At 37.7% G+C, this 22,662-nt stretch overlaps 1 protein-coding gene across 1 annotated transcript in view; it reads right to left on the bottom strand.

Moving 5' to 3' along the window:
* Cdh12 (cadherin 12) overlaps nucleotides 1-15,915 on the bottom strand; it is a 309,480-nt gene extending 293,565 nt beyond the window's left edge. The window contains exon 1 of the mRNA XM_050139097.1: nucleotides 15,780-15,915. The gene's annotated coding sequence lies outside the window, so the exon portion shown is untranslated. The remainder of the gene's footprint in view (nucleotides 1-15,779) is intronic.
* Nucleotides 15,916-22,662: the final 6,747 nt, after the last annotated feature.

The following is a 22,662-nucleotide window of genomic DNA, read 5'->3' as shown; positions in this document are numbered from 1 at the left end:
ATTTAAGCACAGATGCTTGGGAATTTTTTACATTTAACAAATATGCACTTGTTCCTCTAATAAAGTCACAACCTACACATGCCTTTTGTCTATTTTGAAGAAATTAATGTTTCTGGCCACATATATTAATGTAAATCCCAATGTCTACAAACTTACTATAACTTCACATATTCTGGAAATGTTTCTTAGGGAGAAGTACATTCATTATTTAACAAAAATAATAAATATCAAGTGGGTATAATAGTTTAGGCAGTGAAGTTACCTGTTGCTGAGCCTGAAAATCTGGGTTTGAGTTCTGGGATGCACATACTGGAATGAGAGAACCAATTCTTCTAAATTTTCCTCTGAGTTCCACATGCATGTTTTAGAACATGTGTAAGTACTCAAAAGTATGCATTATAGAAACACACACAGATACATAGACACAGACAATAAATTAAAATATAAAAAAATAGAAATACATTTAATGATGTAACTTGCTTAAACTAGATTTCTGGGAAGTTGTCTTTGAAATTGTAAACCTTATAGATATTAAATAACAGAAAAAGTTCTTTTCTTTTTTTTTTTTTTTGACAACATCGCTAATTTAGAGGGTTGCATATAAACTTACAGTCAACCTTTGTAGAAGGTTTCTAACTTGCCCTGAATGTCAGTCTGTTTTTTTTTCAAAAGGCCTTTTTTATTGTTAAGTCAGAATTTCATGACAAATTAAGAATCTTTTCGATGTTTGAGGGAATTAGAATGTAACAAATTCAAGAGACTGATTGTAGTTACATTATAGTATAGACAACCTAGTTTACCTCACCAAAATTAAGTGTTACTTCAATTCTTTTTATTTATTTTACATACTAGCCACAATTTCCCCTCCCATGCCTCCTCCTGCTCCCCTTCTGCTGCTTCCTCCCTGTCCACCCCTACCCATTCCTCCAAAAGCTTAAGGTCTCCCATGGGGAGTCTACAAAGCCTGATGCATTCAACTGAGGCAAGATCAAGCCCCTCTTGGCTGCATCAAGGCTGAGGAAGCCACCCCACCATAGGGAATGTGTTCTAGAAGGCCAAATAATGCTCCAGAAATAATCCTGATCCTACTACCCAGGGCCCCTGAAGCAGAGCAAGCTACGCAACTGTCTTCCACATGCAGAGGTCTTAGGTTTTTCCCATTCAGGCAGCCTGTTTCTTGAATGTGCATGGCTTAGATGAAAAATGGTCATTTCACGATGTTTTGATTTTTTTGATGATTCAGACCTTTATTTATTTTTGACATTTTTTTATTACTTTATAAATAATACCAATCAAAATTCCCACTTCCTCCTCTTCTCCCATTTCCCTCCTGCTCCCCCACTCACCCATCCTCTAGCCCCTTCCAGTCCTAAGAGAGGGCAAGGTACCCTGACCTGTGGGAAGTCCAAGGCCCTCCCCCATACATCCAGGCTTAGGAAGGTATGCATCAAAAGAGAATAGGATCTCAAAAAAGCCAGTACATGCAGTAGAGACAAATCCCAGTGCCTTTATCATTGGCCCCACAGTCTTCCCCAATTGTCAACCACATTCAGAGGGTTTAGTTTGATCCCTTACTCATTCAATTCCTGTCCAGCTGGAGTTGGTAAGCTCCCATTAGCTCAGGCACGCTGTTTCAGTGGGTGAACCAACCCCTCGTGGTCCTAACTTCCTTACTCTTCCGAGTTTTGATGTTTTTAATATCATATGTGAAGAGATTTGTAGAGCTAGCCACATCTGACTGGCACATTCGTTGTAGGATTGAAATTTGTGGAGAAATGGCTTGGTGGTGAAGAGCAATTGATGCTTTTCTATAGGACCTAGGTTTGGTTTTTGGTAGCAATTGGTGACTCACAATCACCTATAATTCCATTTCCAGGGGGTTAGATGACCTTTTCTAGCCTCAATGTGCAGCAGCCACACACACGGTGCACATGAATCTATGAAGGCAAAACAATCATACAAATCAAATCAAATAAATAAATATTTCCAAAAATCGGTCCTTGTGCAATTTCACCAGTAGGAATTTTATCAGAGCAAAATACATGAAGTTATCTGAACAGAACAGGGGACACCATAGAAGACAAGACAGTGAAAGTAAGGTTTTAAGTAAGAGCAGTTTAATGAACTCAGAATAGCATATATAAATGTCATCAAGGATAGCTAATGCAAATTAAATTTATATAGGATCTTAGTTTTTCTATCAGTAAGAGTTTAGTAAATGGAAGTGAAGCATAGTTTTTTAATGGATTGGGTAGGTGTTTTCATAGTCAGTGCTTATAAGAGTTAAGGAATTTAAGGGAATGTTCCTTGATAATTGCATAGAATTGATTCTAAGTTGTGCTTTGACCACACGGTAGACATGAGTTTGTTATCTATGCTATAAGACCCTATTTAATGCAATCTTGTTGCCAAAGGCAACCTGAACCCCTTGTCAGATATAAACAAAAATTTTGAAAACACTTGGGTACCTGACCTAGAGGTGATGTGTTTCCAGCTCTTGATTGCATTTTCTCCATCCCATTTCTTATCATTTTTTATGAATTTTACTTATAAATCAACTCATCAGTCCTTTAACTTGTTCTGTATGTTCTGGGTAAGGTTGAGTTCAATCTCTTTGTAAAAACTGACCAGACAAAAAAAGAGGAAGGAACAGTCTGCCCAAAGGGGTTGCGATTTCTCAAGAGTATTCTCGGCAGGAGTTTCACCTTGCAGACGACTGGAGTTCAGAGGAGGAAAAACAAGAATATTTTTCCAGAATAAAGAGTGAGCACCTAGGGAGTCTTCACCCACAGCCAGGGAACTCATTGAATGTTTGTGATATAGCAATCTAGCCAGAAGTCCTCTGTCATCATAAAAGTATCATTTGATGGAGATAGGATACAATTTTATTATCCCAGTACCAGGCATTTGAAGTGCCAAAGGTCTGTAATAAAAGTTGGTTCAATCCTTCTGGTAAACAGAGGTTTTTCTTAGCTGAGAAATTATTAGAAAACCTTGGGGGCAAGGTTGAAACTAGGGTCAGGGACAAAGACCAAGATGACTGGAATTGAGAGATGTTGAAAGATTATGAAAAGAAGGCCATGGAACCACGAGGCCTAGTGTTATGCAGTTCATGTAATAAAAATAAAATTCACAGTCATTGCATGACTTCTATAAATCTGACATTGTGCTAATTACATTTATTGGGCACTGGCATTATGCAATATTCTGTGAGCTGGATAATATTATCTGTGGTATACAAAAACAAGAGGATAAGTCATTTAAAATGGAAAGAAAACAGCTTAAAGAAAAAAGAGTCATAAACAGTAGAGTAAAATTGAAATTTTAGTGCATTCAAATAAAAGAAAACATGTTTTTTTGTCACTGAGTCATAGTCATTGAATTTTTTTTATAGTTTTCCATATGCAAGCCAAGGAAAAACAATTATTATTTTTCTTAGAGAAAGTGTATCTAGTATACACTCCATTTTTATAGTTTTTTTATTTGATTCTTTAAAATTATGAGAACCTAGCAATATGCTTTAGATATTTCAAATGCACACAAGCAAGAAACCCTTTAACTGATTTAGTCAACACAAAATTTGTTACATGAAATAATTTACGTTTCATCGTCTTGTGAAAAAAACATAACATATTTAGTTTCTGTTGCTCCCTCTTTGCCTTCTTCTCAGACATAGCTTATTGTGAGGGAGCAACAACCTGAAGAGAAAGTGTTCAATTTTTCTTCTGGAAATATGACAGAGAGAGAGAGAGAGAGAGAGAGAGAGAGAGAGAGAGAGAGGGAGGGAGGGAGGGAGGGAGGGAGGGAGGGAGGGAGGGGGGGGGGGGGGGGGGGGGGGGGGGGGGGGGGGGGGGGGGGGGGGGAGGGAGAGAGAGAGAGAGAGAGAGAGAGAGAGAAGCATTATGCATTAGAAATGATAAATTGTAACAGGAATCTGTAAGCATCTTCTTAATCACAGGTTCTAAAACCAGAAGTTCAGGGGAATTCAATTAGAGTATTACTAACAACAACAACAACAACAACAAAAAGACAAGACAACATATAGTATAACATAGAAGGAACCTTAGTGGTGACTGTGTGTGTGTGCATGCACTTGTGTATGAGTTTATATGGGAGGTCTCTGTGTGTGTCAGTGTGAGTGTGTATATTTTAATGTGCATGTGGATATGTATGTGTGTATGTGTATAGATTTTCTTTTATGTCTGAGAGACAAATCAAATGTTCCTTACTTGTACCTAGTATAATATATTCCCAGTGGCATTGGCTATACCAGCACACACTGACAACATTAATACACTGAATTTGTCTCAGGTAGATAGAGGAAATTTCACAGTGTTCAAAAACCTCTTAGTTCTTTGAATTAAAAAATCTCCAATCTGCAGAGGGAATTGAGAAATGTATCCAAACCTGCAACTTGGGCTTAGAACAATTTCCAAGACATCCCCAGTCTCACTGCAGTCCCCCATCCCCTCTCTATTGCCACTTCAGTCCCCTCTAGCTCAACTCAAATCACTATGCATTTGGCAAACTGACATCACCCTGTACCTTACTCCTTTGAAATATTCCACGTGATGAACATTGCTTCTTTTCTCAAATAATTTTTTGTGCAGTTCCAACTTCCCAATATCCAGACTGCTCTGGAAACAAGATCAGGGGTAGATATTCATAGAATGTGACTCGGTTTTTCATGTTGCTTATTTTTATATTCATAGTTTTGGCCTGAGGATGAAGGAGGCGAGGAAACATGTCAGGTTTGCAGGAAGACACTTGGCATGGAGGACTTTCAGTAGCATGGCTTTTGCTCTTGCTGTGCTTTACTTTATCTTGGTGTTTATTGATTTTATGAAGGTCATGTATTGGCAAAAGAATGTTATAGCACTTTGTCATCTAGAGTTATATTATTATCATCTATTTCCTAAAATACTGCTGCACAGTAAAAAGTTTCGGTCAGTAATTTTACTTCTGTCTCAACTTTCACAAAGGTGATCATCACACACACACATACACACACACAGAGGCATGCACACATGCACACACACACACACACATGCACACGCACACGCACACACACACACACAAAATCACCACTTTTAAAATTTATAAAGTATCTCAACAAGTAAGGATTCTTCCTGATTTATAATTTGGATAAAATTGGCTGAAATTCTTACATACTTCTTCATTTCTTTTCATATAAATATGTTTCCAGTCAGCTGCAAAATATGAAAGATTTCTTGTGGGGCTCTTGCAAATTAGTGGGTAAAAACTCATTTAGTAAAAAAATGAATAAAGAGAATATTATCTCCCTCACAGTAAAATCAATCTTAACTTCAGTTTTAATATCAAGATAAATTATTTATAATTATAACAAAGTTCTGAGAGAAAAATTTAAAAGAAGTTATTACATATACTTCCTATATTGTATGTGTATTATTCAGACATGCATATTCACACTCATTCAGACACGTGAGCACAAGAATACACACACTCATTCATACGCAGGTCACATCATTACCATCATTGTTAAGGCAATTACAAATATTTTCCTTAACCTTTTCTCTTTCTCCACTCACAAAGTAAATATTCATAAGGTTAAAAATGTTTTTATTCTTTCCATTGTGTTATTATTTATTCCAATGCACTAATACATTTGAAAACTCTGCTTCAAAGTTAATATCTGTATAAACCAAGCAATCTTTACAAACATGAAGGCCAGAGACAGATGGTGCTCATCATACCTCACAACTCCAGAATGGGACCTTTTGCCATTTTCTATATTTTTATGAAGGAGTCATGACTAATGTCTAGATAGTTACATGACTACCAATTCCTTTCTGTTTTGTAAAATATGCCTAGTACCCTGGATTTTAAACTCCCTTCATTTGTGTGACTGTTATGACCTCAGGAGACTTAGATGAGTAAATCCAGCTCTTCTGGAAATTCTATTTTCTATCCATACCTCATCTCACCGTCTCTGACTTCTCTTTGCAGTGATTGATTTATTTATTTGCAGACTTGTGTTTTTACTATAATAAGAACAGTGTACAAGAAGATGTCTTTGACTATGGAGGTTCTCTTTTGTGGATTTGGACTGGAGCCTGCATGTGAGAAGTAAGTGCCTATTGCTGAGCTATATTTCCAACTCTGGTATTTCTTCCTGAAATACAAAAACATGTAGTATGTTCCCACAAGCACAACATCGAATCTGGCAGTTTACATGATTATGAACTTTTTTCTAATATTTAGATACAGACTTGTGCCCTCCAAGGGTCCCTTTATGAAAATGTAATCCCAATGGTAAGGCATTACATTATACAAACTACATCCAAATACTAATAGAATTAGATGAATCGTGGGGCTTGAATTCTAGCAACTTCACTAGAAGATATAGAGTAAACAGAGGTACCACATACACGTGTGCTCTCTGCAATATCAAGACTCTGGGAGGTTGGTGACACAGAAACCAGAACTGACCTCTCATACCGGGGCATCTAGAAATGCAAGTCTATAAATTCAGGCCCATATAAACTTCTTTTCATCTTGGTATTGTGGTATTAGCACTAGAAAATAGACTGATACACATTTCCATGTTTAAGTTCTTGGAAGCAGAAACAACAATTACTAAGGAGGCACTTTGCTGAAGTCAGAAGAGATGGAGTGAACAGACCTCAGGATATTCAGACTGCACTGTGTTCAACAGGCAGTGACAGAGTTGTGTGGGATGTGGATTCAGATTCTAGTTGTCCAGAAAGTATTAGAGCATTACAAAGCATTACATTGTCGTGAACCAGTGTATGCTTGAAATTCCTGCTACTGGGGAACTGAGGAAGCTTAGGTGGGAGGATCAGTGATTTTTATTTGTGTGTGGTGTGTGTGTGTGTGTGTGTGTGTGTGTGTGTGTGTGTGTGAAAGAGTAGGGGGATGAGATTAAATTATTGAGATTATAGTGTATATAGACGCTGGATAAAATTGCCTGGGTTGCCTGGGTAAGTAGATTTTCATATGAAAGGTCCAGTGACTCTTACTTACTGCTCTGCTAATGACTATTGAATTCCATTCCTCTAATCCATCTCAAGGCATTGAATAAATAATATTAAGCTTTATATGATCTTGATAAGTACATTAACCAGAATCCAAAGTACTGATAACAATGGTATAAATCTTTCCAAGGCATAACCCATTGAAGATGGAAAGAACCAATTTGGATAGCAAAATATCTTAATCTTTCTGCATTTTTTTTTTGCGTGAAATCATTCTATTTCTTAGATCAGGTGCCACTACAAAAACAATGAAAAGCAACAGCAAGAGAGAGGAGCTGTGTCTACTGAGTCATTAATGTTAGGACACATGAATGGTCACAGAAACCATCATGATACACACAGAGAAGGCAGTGGTCATGGCTTTATATCTTGAAACTGTCTAAGACATATTATAACATAAGCTATCAGCTTGAAGTATATTGACCTATTTTATTGAAATGAGTGTGTCACATTTATCACTGCATACAGAAGCACTTTGTGCTTAAATTTGGACAAGACTCCATTTCTATGTCTTCAAATCAAAGTGTATTTTACACAACTTTCTTGTCGGAAAAGATTTTTTAAAAACAAAATGGCTCAACATCCATGAAAGAAAAATTCCTAATGTCTAATGATACTTCTTTGGAGACCAGAAATACAAAAACTAAGATGTCCAACTTGCTTGCTATTTTTTCTATTATGAGCTATTACCCTGTTATGTTTATAAAATGTTCCTCCTTAGACAGTAGCCACAACATTCATTTATCTTTGCATGATGCTCCTCTGCTTTTCAGATGTTTGCCTTTAGGGGCACTGATAAAACACACACACACATACACAAAGCCATTATATTTTGTGGGCCTGCGTTAAAAATCATATCGTCTCCTGACAAGCTATTTAAAATGTCATTTGTGCTTTGTGAAGGCTTTTAGAAAAATCCCGAGACCTAGACCCAGGTGACCCAGACTGTGTTTCTGCAAGGATTGCAATTTCCTTGTGAGGATTTTGGTTCCAGGGAAGATCGCTTCTAAATATCCGTGAGAGAAATTCGTTCCAGAATTAATGCTGCTGTTTGCTATATATTGATTTTTAGAACATTTCACCTAATGCCATGTAAAAGACAACAAATAAAATGAGCTTTAATTACAGCAATATTAAGTATAACAGGGCAATCATTCCCTAAGCATGGAAGTCATCATATAACAATTCAAGCTTTGCTTGGAGTTACTAATTCACAAGCATAGCTAGTTTCTATAGATTGTCACATCGATTACATTTTTCTTTAGATCATAAATGCTAAGAATAAGATCCAATTTAGTTCTATGATAATAAATATCTTAGAGTTATGAAATTAGAAACCACAAAGTGGTTTTTTTTGAAGAAAGTGGACTTGTGACTTAAAATATTCATGTTCACTGATTACAAATGGATGCGAAATGCTATCCTATTGTTTCACAGATAAGAAAGAATTGGAATTGACTTTTATTCAATGTGTATGAATAATTTCTATTGTTCACTTAAATACAAAATATCTACACAGCCTTTAAAGTAGATATACTGCTTCAAATTTAACAAACATATTTCAGTGGTTATAAACATAGTGGAACTTTTGAATTCATTTGATTATTATCAATGTTTAAATTTGCTGACATGGTGTAGAAATAATATGGGGGCCAAACATATTTCTTAAATAGAAACAATTAAATTGTCAAAGTAGAAACAGACTCTATCTTATTAAAATAATGACTTCATTTTTGAGAAGGAACTCAGTTAATATTTTCACCAAGTATTTATCTATATGTCCCTGGGAATGTAGACATGAACAAGAAATGTCCAACATCTCCAACAAACGACCAAGATCTTATTAGTAAACAGTGGAATGGCTTCGCCGATTCACATAGAACATGGATAAAGCGTACTCCAAATGTTAAGAAAGGAGGGTGCAGCCATCAGACCTTGCACATAGAGAATTTCACGAACAGTTAGGTTACCTTCACAAAGGGAGGGCAACCCATACAGGAAGCTCTAAGATAAGAAAAAAAGTTTATATATTTATATTTGTATTTACAGCCTTCCATTTCCCTAACAATGTTGGACACTCTTTTGTGGAGGACAAGACTGTAGCAAGTGACCATATGGAGAGTGGTCGATGATGGTGACATGAGATATGGAGAAGTGAGAATAAAAGTCTCCATGAGGGGGGATTTAGAAAGCAGGACAGAAAGGTCCAGATGTTTATTAGATACTCAGGCATGACTAGTGCAAACAGAAAATCAGCTGGCTATAGTTATAACCTGGCACACCCGGTAGAGTATAGTCTGTGTTGCTTACTCCCAGTTGAGAGGGAAAAAAGGTAGGAAGACTAAGAAGTGAAATAGAAAAATGCACTGATCCTGCCATTTCCTACTTTGCCTTATTCCTGCTTCTGGTAGTCCTCATTCCTTCCTTTACAAAACTGTTGATTTTTTTGTTGTTGTTTTATTCATTTTACACACCAATGACAGTTCACTCTCCTCCCCTTCCTCCCCCTTCTCCTCCCTTTCCCATCCATTTCTTGGAGAGGTCAAGGCCTCCCATGAGGAGTCAACAAAGCCTGGCAGAACCAAGTCCCTCCTCCTTGTGTCAGGGTGAGTATGGTATCCCACCATAGGCAATGGGCTTTAAAAAGCCAGTTCATGCACCAGGGATAAATCTTATATCAGGAGCCCCACAAAAAGACTACACCACACAACTGTCATTCACATTCAGAGTGTCTAATTATGTCCCATGCAGGCTCCCCAGCTGTCAGTCAACATTAGTGAGCTCTCACAAGTTCGGGTCAACTGTCTCTGCGTGTTTCCCAATCATGATCTTTACCACCCCTTGCTATATATAATCCCTCCTCCTTCTCTACAACTGGACTCCCAGAGCTCAGCCAAGTGTTTGCTTGCGGATCTTTCCATCTGCTTCCATCAGTTCTTGGATGAAGGTTTTATAATGACAATCAGGGTAGCCACCAGTCTGATTACAGGGGAAGGCCAGTTCTGGTATCCTCTCCACTTTTGCTAAGAGTGCTAGCTAGGTTTATTCTGGTGAGTTCCTGGTGTCCTTAATACATGATAGATTTTATTCTAGGCATTCTCTCCTTCTACTATATAGGCCACATAGGACACATGAGGGTCTTCAGGTGTTTAAGTTTGGCAGCAAGAACCTTTATGAGCTAAGCTGTCTTTGCCTATTCAACATCTTACAGTTCTAACACCCACCCTCTCCAGAAGGGTGGTGCTCCTGGTTAGGAGCATATGGTAAGGCATGTGGCTCTCATATTAGCCCATCTTCTTTCTCTAACCCATGATAGTAAAAAAGATGCAGTTTCTTTCCTAGTTGCTGTCATATGACTTGTCTAGTGTTTCTAGGCCAGGTTGATCAGGTATAGCAAGTATCTCTTCTCATCTCTGAGCACTGATAGGAAACTGAACAAAGAAAACCTGGTGAAGTGTCATAATGTTTCTACATAATTCTGTATTGCTGTCATTGCTAATTTTCACTGACATGACATATGTGAGCTGACCTCTTCACCCATGTTTTTCTTATCATTTCATCTACATTGTGACAGACACTCTGTTTGTCCTGCTTTTTAAATTCTCACATTTACTAAGTACTGCCTTTGTTCTCCCATATGACAACCATGACCTCTGAGAACATACTCTGACCACTGATGCAGAAAGAATCAAAATAAAGGCTTCAATTGCTACTTTAGTCCTCTGCCCAAAGTAGGAAGCTTTCTCCAAATTGACTCCTAGATTACACTCCTTTAGGACACATTCCCTCACCAGTGAAAATCCAATGAAAGAAATTGCATTTTCTTAAAATGCAAAGGTTCTGCCGTGAGCACAGTGTAAAGAACCAGATCTCGGAGATTATGTCCTTGCTGTTTATTCCTGCCAGGAAAACATAGCAATAATCTCTCCCAGATAAGTCAAGTGGAGGATGTGTGACTAGCAATGCTTCCTTTTCACAATATTTTCATTTTCATAACACTTGACAGATTAGGAGTACCTTAGACCCATTATCCCCAGCATACTATAATTATGACCATGTCAAAGAACAGAAGAACATAACTACCTTAACTGATTGTCCATAGCTATGGAACAAGTGCATGTTTTTAGGGGAGTTAGGCTTTGAATGAAGTTACATGCAGGTTATATGTGTATATGTCTATAGAGGTACCCTATCTACTGGCTAGAAGGATGATAGCTTTATAAGTTATTAAGTCATTTATAATGTTTTAGTTTACAAAGGAAGATTTTTTTAAATTTGAAATAGTTAAATGAGCTTACATCACTAATAAGAAAAAAGGGGGGAAAGTTGGAAATTGTCTTGGTATTTTATGGTATGCCTATTATAACACACAGGACACAGAGACTTGCTGTCTCTCCTCAAGGAGGCACCCTTCTTGCATTAGCCTTAACAGTAAACCAGAAATATTCCATCTCTTTTTTGTTTGTTTGTTGGCCTAAGGTGATTTATTGTATGCTAACCTATCTTAAATGTGCAGCCTTACATACGATTTTTCTAGACTGTCATTTTTGTGACTCTCAAGTTTATCTCAGCCCCCTCATAAAATAACCACAAAACAATTACAATTTAAAGTCAGCAATTTATAGACCCAGTATCTTCCCTGAGAGTATCTTTTATTTTATGCTTTTCATGTAAGGACAAGGTGGTCAGTAGGTATTCTTGCAATGATTGAGACTAGTCACATTTACTTCTGGTCTAAAATGTAAAGACCACCTAATCTTCATGGAAGTAGCTATGCTTCCTACCTGTGTACCATCACCTGGATTTTTGCAAGACAAGTCTATACTTACCACACTCATACTTTAGAAATAAGATATAGGCTTTAATATATTAATTTTCTGTCAGTTTATACAAATGTAGAATTGGCCAAAAATTTATCAGTCAATAAAACTATGGTTAAAATTCTGCTTGTTGATATAGATTACCTGTGTGTGTCTGTGTGCATATGTGTGTGTGCTTGTGTGTGTGTAATATATTCTTGATTTCCTTTCTAATTGTTGTTGAACTTTTTTGTGCAATATATAAATATATAGTGTAATTTAAGAGATTTTTAAATTTCAACTGTTTTGATTATTTCCTAAGTATAGGTATGCATATCATATTCATGTAGGTGCCTATGGAGGCCAAAATTGTGTTGGCAGAGGCTCTTTATTTGTTCCCTGCCACTTAGACCTGAAATAATCACACAGAAACTATATTATTTGCAATGATGTTTGGCCAATAGCTTAAGCATATTTATAGCTAGCTTTTATATCCTAAACTAATCTATCTCCTTTCATCTCTGCATCACCATAAGGTCATGGCCTACTGGTAAAGTTTTGGTGGGTTCCAGTGGAGGTGTTTATTTCTGTGGCAGCTACGTGGTTCAGCTCTCTCTCTCTCTCTCTCTCTCTCTCTCTCTCTCTCTCTCTCTCTCTCTCTCTCTCTCTCCATCCTCGTTTGGATTTCCCACCTGGCTTTACTCCACTAAGCCATTGGCTGAAAGCAGTTTTATTCATTAACCAATAAAAGCAACACATATACAGAAGGACTTTCCACACCAAAGGTGGGAACTGAACCCACTGAAACTTGAATTGCAGAAATTTTTTGAGCCATTTGTCTTTAATATTGGAAAGCAAATCTATTTTATTTTGTTTTGCTTCACTTTGTTTTTGCAAGACGAGTAAGTGCTCTCATCTGCTAATCTGAGTTCCTAGGCTCTACGCTCTAGTTTTTAGATTTTAGCAGATAATTGGAACAAAAGGTATTACTACACATAACATACATACAATCTAACTTACACTTGTAGTTTTATGACAACTGTGGGTTTAGCAGTTAATCGTATTAAGTTTTCCAGCTTAGTATTAATTTTCTGTCATCACTCCACTTTCATCAAATAATATTGTATCTATTTTTGTATAGAAATCCAGGTATTGCTAAATTATAGACAGACATTGTTTCTTCATATGAGCATGTTTACATAAGTTCATAAGAAACAAACTTTATTGAATTTAAATCTATTAATTGTTGTTATCCTTATTTGAGTTCACATCTCATATTCATTTTCAAATAGTAATTTTTCTATATTGTCTAATATTATACTTGACTTTGGGATGAATATGAATTACCCTTAACTTCTTTTTAATCTCAGATTGCTAAAAGTGACTTTGGACTTAAATGATTAAGCATGTATTGTGTACATGTGTGTGTGTGTGTGTGTATTTGCAAATATGTGAGGGTGTAGAGAGAGTGTGTTGGGATTTGGTATTAGGAACTCACACATGCTAGGCAAATGCTCTAGACTGAGTTTTAGTCCCAGTCTAAATTTTATGAAGTCTTTACAGTTCTTTACTTTTAGGGACTGCTTTATTCTGTGTAAATGTGTCCCATAAAATGTTTTCTGATATTGTACAAGGAATATATTATAATCAAGTAAATCAAAACGGATATTCCACATATCTCCAAGATGTATACACGTGACAATAATATAATAAGTTGGAGAAAAGTAAAACATGCACTCTACCTAACATAAAAGCTAAATTTCCTTATTATTTTACATTCACTCAGTGTGTGTGTACGTGTGTGCATATGCTTGCACATCCATGCATCAATGTACACGTACATATGTGTGCTACAGTGCACAGATGGAGCTGAGAAGACAAACTGCAGGTCTCTTTTTTCTGTTACACCATTTGGGCCATGGGAATTAAACTCCTATTCCCAGCCTTGGTGGCAAACACTTCTACCTGCTGAGTCATCTTGAAGACCTGAACTTCTAATTTCTCCGTTCCCTCATATGTTTCTATGATGAAATTTAAGAATATGGCAACAGCAATTATAATAGTTCTTTGTTTTGTGTTTATATAAATACATTAGAACACACTGTGCTTATTCATTGATTGCCATACACTTCACTGATCAGAATGTCCTATAAAAGTTCACTGTGCCTGATGTTGCCATCAGCTTGAACTTAGTACATGGGATAGTCTATACTACAGAACTGATGCTAGCAATGAAAAATGATTTAATGTCAAACTTGTTTTGGTTATTTACCTCTTCATCTACTTTGCTTAGAAGTATAGAGGCGATTAAGGCTACCCTGGGTAGTGACTATAGTGAACACAATTTCCCACAGTTATCTTTAAATCCTAGAGAAGCCATCCTATCCCAACAAAGAGATAGACATCTTGGAGCTATAGAAAGAGTGACTTATCTTCAGGCATTGACTGAGAACACAGACAACCAGCCAGAACACCAGCCTACAGTTCTTCTGCAAATATTGTGTCCCTGTGTAGGAAGCAATAGCAACAGCACTGGCCTGAATAGCCCCCATGGGAACTGCAGCAGGATGGGGAATGAATACAGTGCTCTGATATCTTTATAAGATTTCCCATCTCATGGCACCTATGGAAGGAAAGTGTAATCAACATTTGGGAAATATGACTAATCACTTTAAAACCACATTTGGGATACCATGACAAATGATACACACAAGGCAGCTACATATTTTGTTTGCACTTTAATATTTCAGATTAGTTATTGAAATTCAGTACAGAAAGTATTGTGACAGCATGCAATTTTACTTTAAATAGTGTATCTAATTATTTAATAACAGATTTATAGTGATTGACCCACACAATAGCAAGGTACACAGTCACTATTCTCCTCTCTTAAGAGTGGTAATCAATAGATCCTCTGTAAATTTATGGAACAAAATATTTTTTGTTTATCTTGATCTTACTGACCATAGTATGGTAATAATACTTCAGGCTATATTTACATGTGCAAACTAAAGAGGAAATAATAAAGTTGTATTCATTCAATTTAACATTGGAAAAAGTTTTACCACTGACTTTCTAGGGACCATCCACAAAGTGAGAAGAAGAACACACACAGAAGTAAGATTAATTATTTACTGAAACTAAGTGTATTTTTGCCCTAAACTATGTGTCTGTTAACCTAACCTCAATTCACTGTAGGTGGATAACAGGAATAACCTCAGAAACAACATACCTAAAAGTTGAGATTTTTGGTATATAACCTTAAATTCCCCTCCCTACAACAAACATTTCAGAAAACAGTGTTTTTTTTCAAAGCTTATCTAATAAGAGAACCCCTTCTATCTTGTATAAGAACTATACCTTACACCTATAGAATAATCAATCCTTTAGCTTAATTTCTCTGAAAAAGTTGATCAAACACTGTAAACATTTAAATTTAAGTTCTTAAGTGCACACTTTTAAACTCTCAGAGATTCAGTCTTGCATCCTTAAACCTAACAGAAGTGCAGGGATATTGTGGAAGTAGAGACCTGCCACAGGATCTCCGAAATTGTTTGCAAATTTCTTTACCCCCAGAAAGGTTTCTGAGTTGAAATTTTTCTCTTATATCAAGAAACAACGTCAAGCAAAATCAAGTTACCTTGACACCCTGCAGGTCTCTAATCAAATTATTAAATAAGCAAAAAAAAAAAGTCGTCCACCTTTGCACATAATCTTTTAATTTCTATTGATGAAAAACAGAACTATCAGATGTTATAAGACCGCCTCCATTATACCGTTATTCCCCAATACAGGCTCCGATCCAGGACCCTTGCTTGTAAAACTAAGCATTGCCCTGCCATAGCCAGCCACTTACTGCAGTGCAGAATGTCAGCGCAGACAGTAAGAACTTTCCGTGCAGGGATTCCGCGCGATACAGCCAGCCAGGCACAGCAGCACTTACCTTAATTGAAATACTCTCCGTGATCAAGTGAGAAATCCTTCAGATCAACCGTGAAACGGTGGGCAGATCGAAGTTTTCAATCAACATCCACAGAGTGGCAGCGTGCCCTGCTCCTTTGCCTCTGTTTATGCCAAGCTCCTCGCTGTCTGAAGGGAGAAAAAAGATCAGCTGAAATCCTTGGAGATTCCCAGTGAGTAAATGAGGACTGAGCGATGTTTTCTAGCGGGAGTTTCTCCGTGAGCTCGCACTGTTTGCAGGCTCCCTAACTGCTGTGATGGACGCCTGTCAGGTCTCTGGAGCCAGGAGGTATTCATTGACCTGATTAGCAAGCAACGCTCCCTGCGTGCAGGCAGAGCGTGCGGAGGGCTTGTGGGTCTCCTGGGAATCAGAAAAGGAACCAAGGCCACTGGGGAAACTGGTCTTTCCCAGTCTGATGGATAAACTCCAACTACCGCTATAATTTATAGGGTGATTAGCCACAGTGTTAGCCATTGCAGGACTTCAGCAAATTTTCTTTCTCCAGCCGATTTTGCAAGATGCATTCATGCTAGATATAAAGCACAGGGAGACGATTACTAGACTGATCGGGATCATTTGTAAGCCGAGTCTAAAGCTGAAACACGTTTAAAGCAATGCGATAAAAGAGATAGCTGGATTTGCCTTTGCCCCTAGCCTGACACATATATCAACCTTTGTCTAACTAAAATGACTTTAAAGGTTTATTACAGCCCTCCAGAGGGCAACTCTCTGACTTGTAGAAAGGTGGTATTCATACTAAATAAGCATTATCTGGCAGTTTTGTACAGACACAAGCATATGCACCAAAGCATGCAAAACAGAGGGCTGCTCTTTACTTTTTCAAGTAGCATTTTTATATTAACATCACATTTACAGAAAAAGGCTTATATTACCCAGAGTATCAACAGACACCTAACAGAGACATCTTTTCTCTTATCTGTAAATGTTGCTGGGAAGAAAGAAAGAGCACCAATGGTCTTTGTATCCAAGGAAAAAAATAAATACCAAGAGGCTGTTTAAATGTAGCCAGGTGTCTTTACCTCCCTGCTCGTCCCCACCCATCGTTCCCCCTCTCACCCACTTCTCAGTATCCTCGACTCTTTGACATCCAAAGTTACTAGGTCCCCAGAGAGATCTAATGCTCTGGAAAAGGTCATGGAACTGAATGTTGAAGCCCCAAATGGTTAATTTTTGACAGCTCTCACTTTTGCAGGAGAAAATTATGCAAATAACATAAAAAGAACAGATGAAAAAAGTCATTTGCATGTCTTGAGGGTGAGAAAATTCTCATTGCCAGAGAGGAAACTGACGACTGTCCTCTCACAGTAATAGTGTGTGACATATTCAGCGTGTCTTCTCCATGTTAGGTCTCAACTGGGACAGCTGGCATCCCCTTGGTGTGCCGGCGTGTGTGTTTGCGAGGGAGGTCTGCTCCTCTTGCAGTGCAGTGCTCACGTGTATTTGAGACATCTCCCAAATCCATACTACAGACTGTCTCAAACACACACAATAGGGGATTTGTTTGCCTTGTCCACACCAAATCAACTTCCTGTTTGGATTTGTCTCATTAATAGACTAACTGGGTGATGAAACTTCTAGGTGAAGTGAAAGCTGAAGGTTGGAACTGACTTGCTGCGCATAGGGCCAGGCTCTCACTGGGAGAAGGCAGAGATTCCTAGGGGGGTGAAGGAGAGGCTGCTTCAGCATCCCATGAAGAGGTCTGGTGCTCCCTCAACTGGTGGAGGGTGAGAGCTGAAGGTGAAGAAAAAAAAAACTTGATCGATTCACTTCAGAAGGAAACAACTCTTGCTACTCTTAGGCAGGAAGCACATTATCCAATTATAGACAGGCGGTGGAGGGCTCCCGCAGAAGCGAGGCTCCTTAAATCGAAATTAATGCACCCGCTCGTAAATAGCAAGCAGGAACTACACCTGCTAATTTCTTCACAGAGCGCTCCAGCTAGGCTGTAACAGGGCACTTACAAGTGGTGCTCACTAACATTTTATGTCTCTGATGTGTTGGTGTTCATGCAGTTAAAGCACTCTGCACCTGTATCCATTAGAGTACTATTCAGCGCACCTCCGCTTAAAGAGTGGCCTCCTTTTGGAAACTTTTTAAAGCCTTAACACTGTACTTACTTTCCTGAATCCTGTCCACCAGCAATTACTGTTTAAAAGGAAGGGGGATGCAGCAGGAACTCCCTTTGTGCCAGAGGACATGTTGATTGAATAATGTTAACACTCATGATCCTTCCTCACACCAAAACCTCATTCCCCACCAAGACCCATTTCTACAATGTGTCTTCAGTATATATGACTCTATGCCAGACGCTAAATGGGTTTATGGGACTATGAACAGAACAACAGAATTTTGTGAGAACATGAAAAGACGTGAGTGATGTGATGGTTCTCGGTGTCTTAATTAGGGATTCTATTGCTGAGATCAAATCCCATGACCCAAAAGCAAGTTGGGAGGAAAAGGTTGATGTGGCTAATACGTCCATTATTGCTGTCCATATGGAAGGAAGTCAGAACAGGAACTTAAGCAGGGCTGGATCCTAGAGGCAGGAGCTGATGCAAAAGGTCCTGAAGGAGGTGCTGCTTACTGCCTTGCTTCCCCTGGCTTACTCAGCAAGCTTTCTTCATTTTCAGAGGACAACTTTTAGAAGTCGGTTACCTCACTGAACCATTTGGGCTCCGGGGATCTAACTCAGGTAGTTATTCTTGCTCTGAAATACCTTTACCAATGAGCCATCTTGCTGGTTCTCTTTCAGCTATTTTGTTAATTAAAGCTCAAAGAATATAAATAAATTGATTGTTGCTAACCAGGCAGTATAGTTAACTGCAACTGTAAAACTTCAATGATATCAACAAAAGTAAATCTGTTGGAGGACATGGGAGAGTAGCCCCTATGCCAGCCTGGGCAAAGCGACTGAATTGGCCTTGGCAGTGTAGATGAGAGATATCTGACTCTGAGGGCATTAAAGCAGGAGAACTTGGCCCCAGCCCTCAACTTCCTCATGACTGCAAGGGGTGAACTCACCAAGACAATGCAGGAGAGCTCTTCCGCCCTGGTGGTGAGGATGAGAATGCGCTGGCAGACTGACCAACACTGCAACTACCCAGGCCCAGAAAGAGGATTATGGGGTGGCGCACCCCGATATCCACCCCATCTGTGAACAGCAGTCCCAAAGCAGCAGGTTCTCCACTACACGGGGCAACAGCAGGATAGCAAAGAAGATTCCCAGCAAAGGCTCAGTACCGATAGAGTAACAGAAACCAGAGGCTTGAACAAGACAGTTGACTCTTCACAATGAACACTTACAAGTAAAGATATATGGACAAATGGGTTTGCTGCATGACTCCCTATGTTACACTGTTACTTCAATGAGATTTTTTTCCTTTTATTTCTTTTCTTTTTTTTTAAATTGTATGGGGGGGGCTACAAAGGCAGAGGGCAAATATGAAGGGACAGGATATGAATGGGATCTAAATGCATGATGTGAAAGACAGAAAGAATAAATGAAAAGAAAGTTGAAAAAAGGAAACAAAAGATATTCTTCCCGGGGGATACGAAAATTCCCTTGTCATTTCTGTTATAGATTTATAATTAAATAAATATTTCATAGCCATAGTTTATCTTTGTTTTGTTATTGCTGTCTGTTTTTGTTTTGTCTTTCCAGAGGGTTTCTGTGTGTAACAGCTCTAGGTGTCCTGAAACTCGCTTCATAGACCAGGCTGGCCTCAGACTCACAGAAATCCACCTATATTTGCCTCCCAAGTGCTGGGATTAAAGGTGTGTGCCTCCATTGCTCAGCTAGTTTTGCTTTAATATATTATTAGAAAGTAAAATTCAAATATTAATGAGCCTAAAACTAAACTACATCTATGATATTCAATTTTTGTAACATAGAGTGTATCTTGGTCAAATAAACACCCAATGTTCAAGTAACATCTTCGAGGGGAGCACAAAAAGATAGGAAGAGCCAGAGAATCAGGGAGTCTTTTTTAAAAATCGTGTCTTCAAAATAAGAAGGGAAGCCATACCCTCAATCAGAGTATGACTGCCTAAACAAGACCTGAACAATGACAACTCCAAAAGACCTGCCAATTTAGATAACTGGGGAAGGAAATCACACAAGCACTGCTTCTAGATAAAGAACTATAGGCAATTAACTACCAATGAGAGAGAGAGAGAGATAGAGAAAGAGAGAGAGAGAGAGAGAGAGAGAGAGAGAGAGAGAGAGAGAGAGAGAATTTATTTTCCCCAGAGTAAACCTTCTAATTGGTTAATTGGTTGCCCAATACCAAGTGGTCAGCCCTGAAAACAAACACATAAATGCAACACAAAATGGACAGTAGTATATGTGAGTGTGTGTGTGTGTGTGTGTGTGTGTACAGAAATTTTTTCTGCCTCACCCAGTCCCAAGGTCCTTTTAAACAAATCACTCAGAGGGTTAACATGAATTATAAACTGTTTGACTTATTAACTCAGGTTTATTATTAAGTAGTTCCTACAACTAAATTAACTCATTTCCCTACCAAATAAATTAACCCATTTCTATTAGTCTGTATTTTACCATGAAGTTTGTGGCTTGTTACCTCCCATCTTGCTTTCCCTGAAGGCTGCTGGCATCTCCCGGACTCCACCCTTCTTCTCCCTATATTTCTGCTTGGATTTTTCTACCTGACTTTATTCTGCCTGACTATTGGTCAAATCAGATTCTTTATTTTAATGAAATTAATAAAACATATTCACAGCATACAAAGGGATTATCCCACAGCATATGTGTGATCTTCTCTGTATGTAACAATAATAACCATGATTTGAGAAGGAGAACAAAGGACGTTGAAGAAGATGGAAGGAGAAAGAAAATGGAAATGATGTAAGTATAATAAATAAAATCAGTTAAAATTAAAAAGCCCCATCATTTAGTTGTCTTCCTAACATCCTAAAATGTAGTGGTCATTCATGATAGAAAACTGGTTGTTTCAAAAATTTTTATTGAAATATGCATTAACTACATGAAATTTAGTATGATTTATGCTCTCCAAGCTTTGTCTACAAACTCCTAAACAAGACTTAAATACAACCATTTCATCCTTCTTTGAAATTACTAGACATATTCAAAGATTTCAGAGAAATATTGTGACCACAGTTTTTTAAATATGTCTGATAAAAAAATCTGTCTATAAAGAAATGACAATCACTCAAATTAATTCAGTCTTTACACTTTGCCAGTAAGTTTCTTACTTAATATTTCATTTTATTCTTACAGGAATCTTGGGAAAAAGGTTACCTTAAGTATTTTTTATCATATTTCCATGACAAGAAAATGAGAAATCAAAAGGGCAAGTACTTGTCCTTTTGACTTTGCTCTTTGGGGAGAAACACAATGGTCTCTTTTCTCAGTTAGGGTTTCTACTGTTGCTGTCAAACACAATGACCAAAAAGCAAGTTGGGGAAGAAAGGGTTTATTTGGTCAAAACTTCACAATTGGCATTCATCCCTGAGGGAAGTCTGGACAGAACTCAAAAAGGACAGGATCCTGAATGCAAGAGTGGATACAGAGGCGATAGAGGAATGCTGCTTACTGGCTTGCTCCACATGGCTTGTTCAACCTGCTTTCTTAGGAACCCAGGATCACCAGTCCATCGATGGTACCACCCAACACTGCCTGGGCCCTCCCCTGCTGATAACTAATTGAGATAATTCTCTACAGCTGGATCTCATGGAGGCGTTTCCTCAGTTTAGACTCCTTCCTCTCTGATGACTACTGCTTGGATCAAGTTGACACACAAAATCAGCCACTAGGGCTGGAGAGATGGCTCAGCGGTTAAGAACATTGCCAGCTCTTTTAAAGGTCCTGAGTTCAATTCCTAGCAACAACATGGTGGTTCACAACCATCTGTAATAAGATCTAATACCCTCTTCTGGCCTGCAGGCATACATGTAGACAGAATATTGTATACATAATAAATAAATAAATGTTTAAAAAAAAAAACCAACAAAATCAGCCACTACATCTTCTTTTCAGGAAAGTGTTATTGTTTTTTGCTTCCTAGTAAATACAATCATGTGAATCATGGTGTAACATAATGAGCACCAAATAAAGGATACATTTAAATACCTATTTGAAATATTCAAAAAATATTGCAAAATTGCAAACATACTTAGGTTTGTCCCAAATAATATAATTGATAACCATCTTTTAATGGAAGGAAAATTATCCAGAGCCAGTGGGTGAGTTACAGTTGATATGTCTTGGAATATTGCTTAGATACTCACTTTGCCAGATATTGGCTACTTTTACATATGCTTGGATTATGTTGTGATAATTTTCTAAATGGGAGTTTTAAATTCTTGTATTGATTTTAAGATTCCAAATGATTTTATATTAAAATATTACTTCATTGCAAGTTTTGTGTGGATTTAATAATCAGGAAAAAATAAATTTCATAGCATTGGTGTTATTTTAAAGATAAAAATACTAAGCAAATATTGTAGTAGCAACTGATCATGTAGCATCAGCAAAAAGCTAACACTTTCACAATAATATATTCTGATTAGTAATATAGTCTCACAGTTACAGTAATTTCTGCCTCAGTCCATACAATGGAAGTTATGTACTATATTTACTAACATTTAAGGGATATTTTTCAAATTATTGAGACTAGCTTTTCTTATATACACTGAAGAAAGTGAGAAATTATTAAATTTAGAAAGGGATCAAAATTGAACACGCTATCAGAAGTTTGAGACTAGGGTGAGAATTCCTCCACTAACTGGCTTTATAACCTCCAGACACTTAAAAAACTTACAGTTAATAATTTCACAGGAAAATGTAAGTAAATTAAAATGTATT

The sequence above is a fragment of the Alexandromys fortis genome, unplaced genomic scaffold, assembly GCF_014885135.2.
Source record: "Alexandromys fortis isolate MF-2015 unplaced genomic scaffold, M_Fortis_MF-2015_v1.1 scaffold_37, whole genome shotgun sequence".
Lineage (NCBI taxonomy): Eukaryota > Metazoa > Chordata > Mammalia > Rodentia > Cricetidae > Alexandromys > Alexandromys fortis.
The sequence above is the reverse complement of the archived record's forward strand: the minus strand, read 5'-3'. Positions and strand labels throughout refer to the sequence as shown.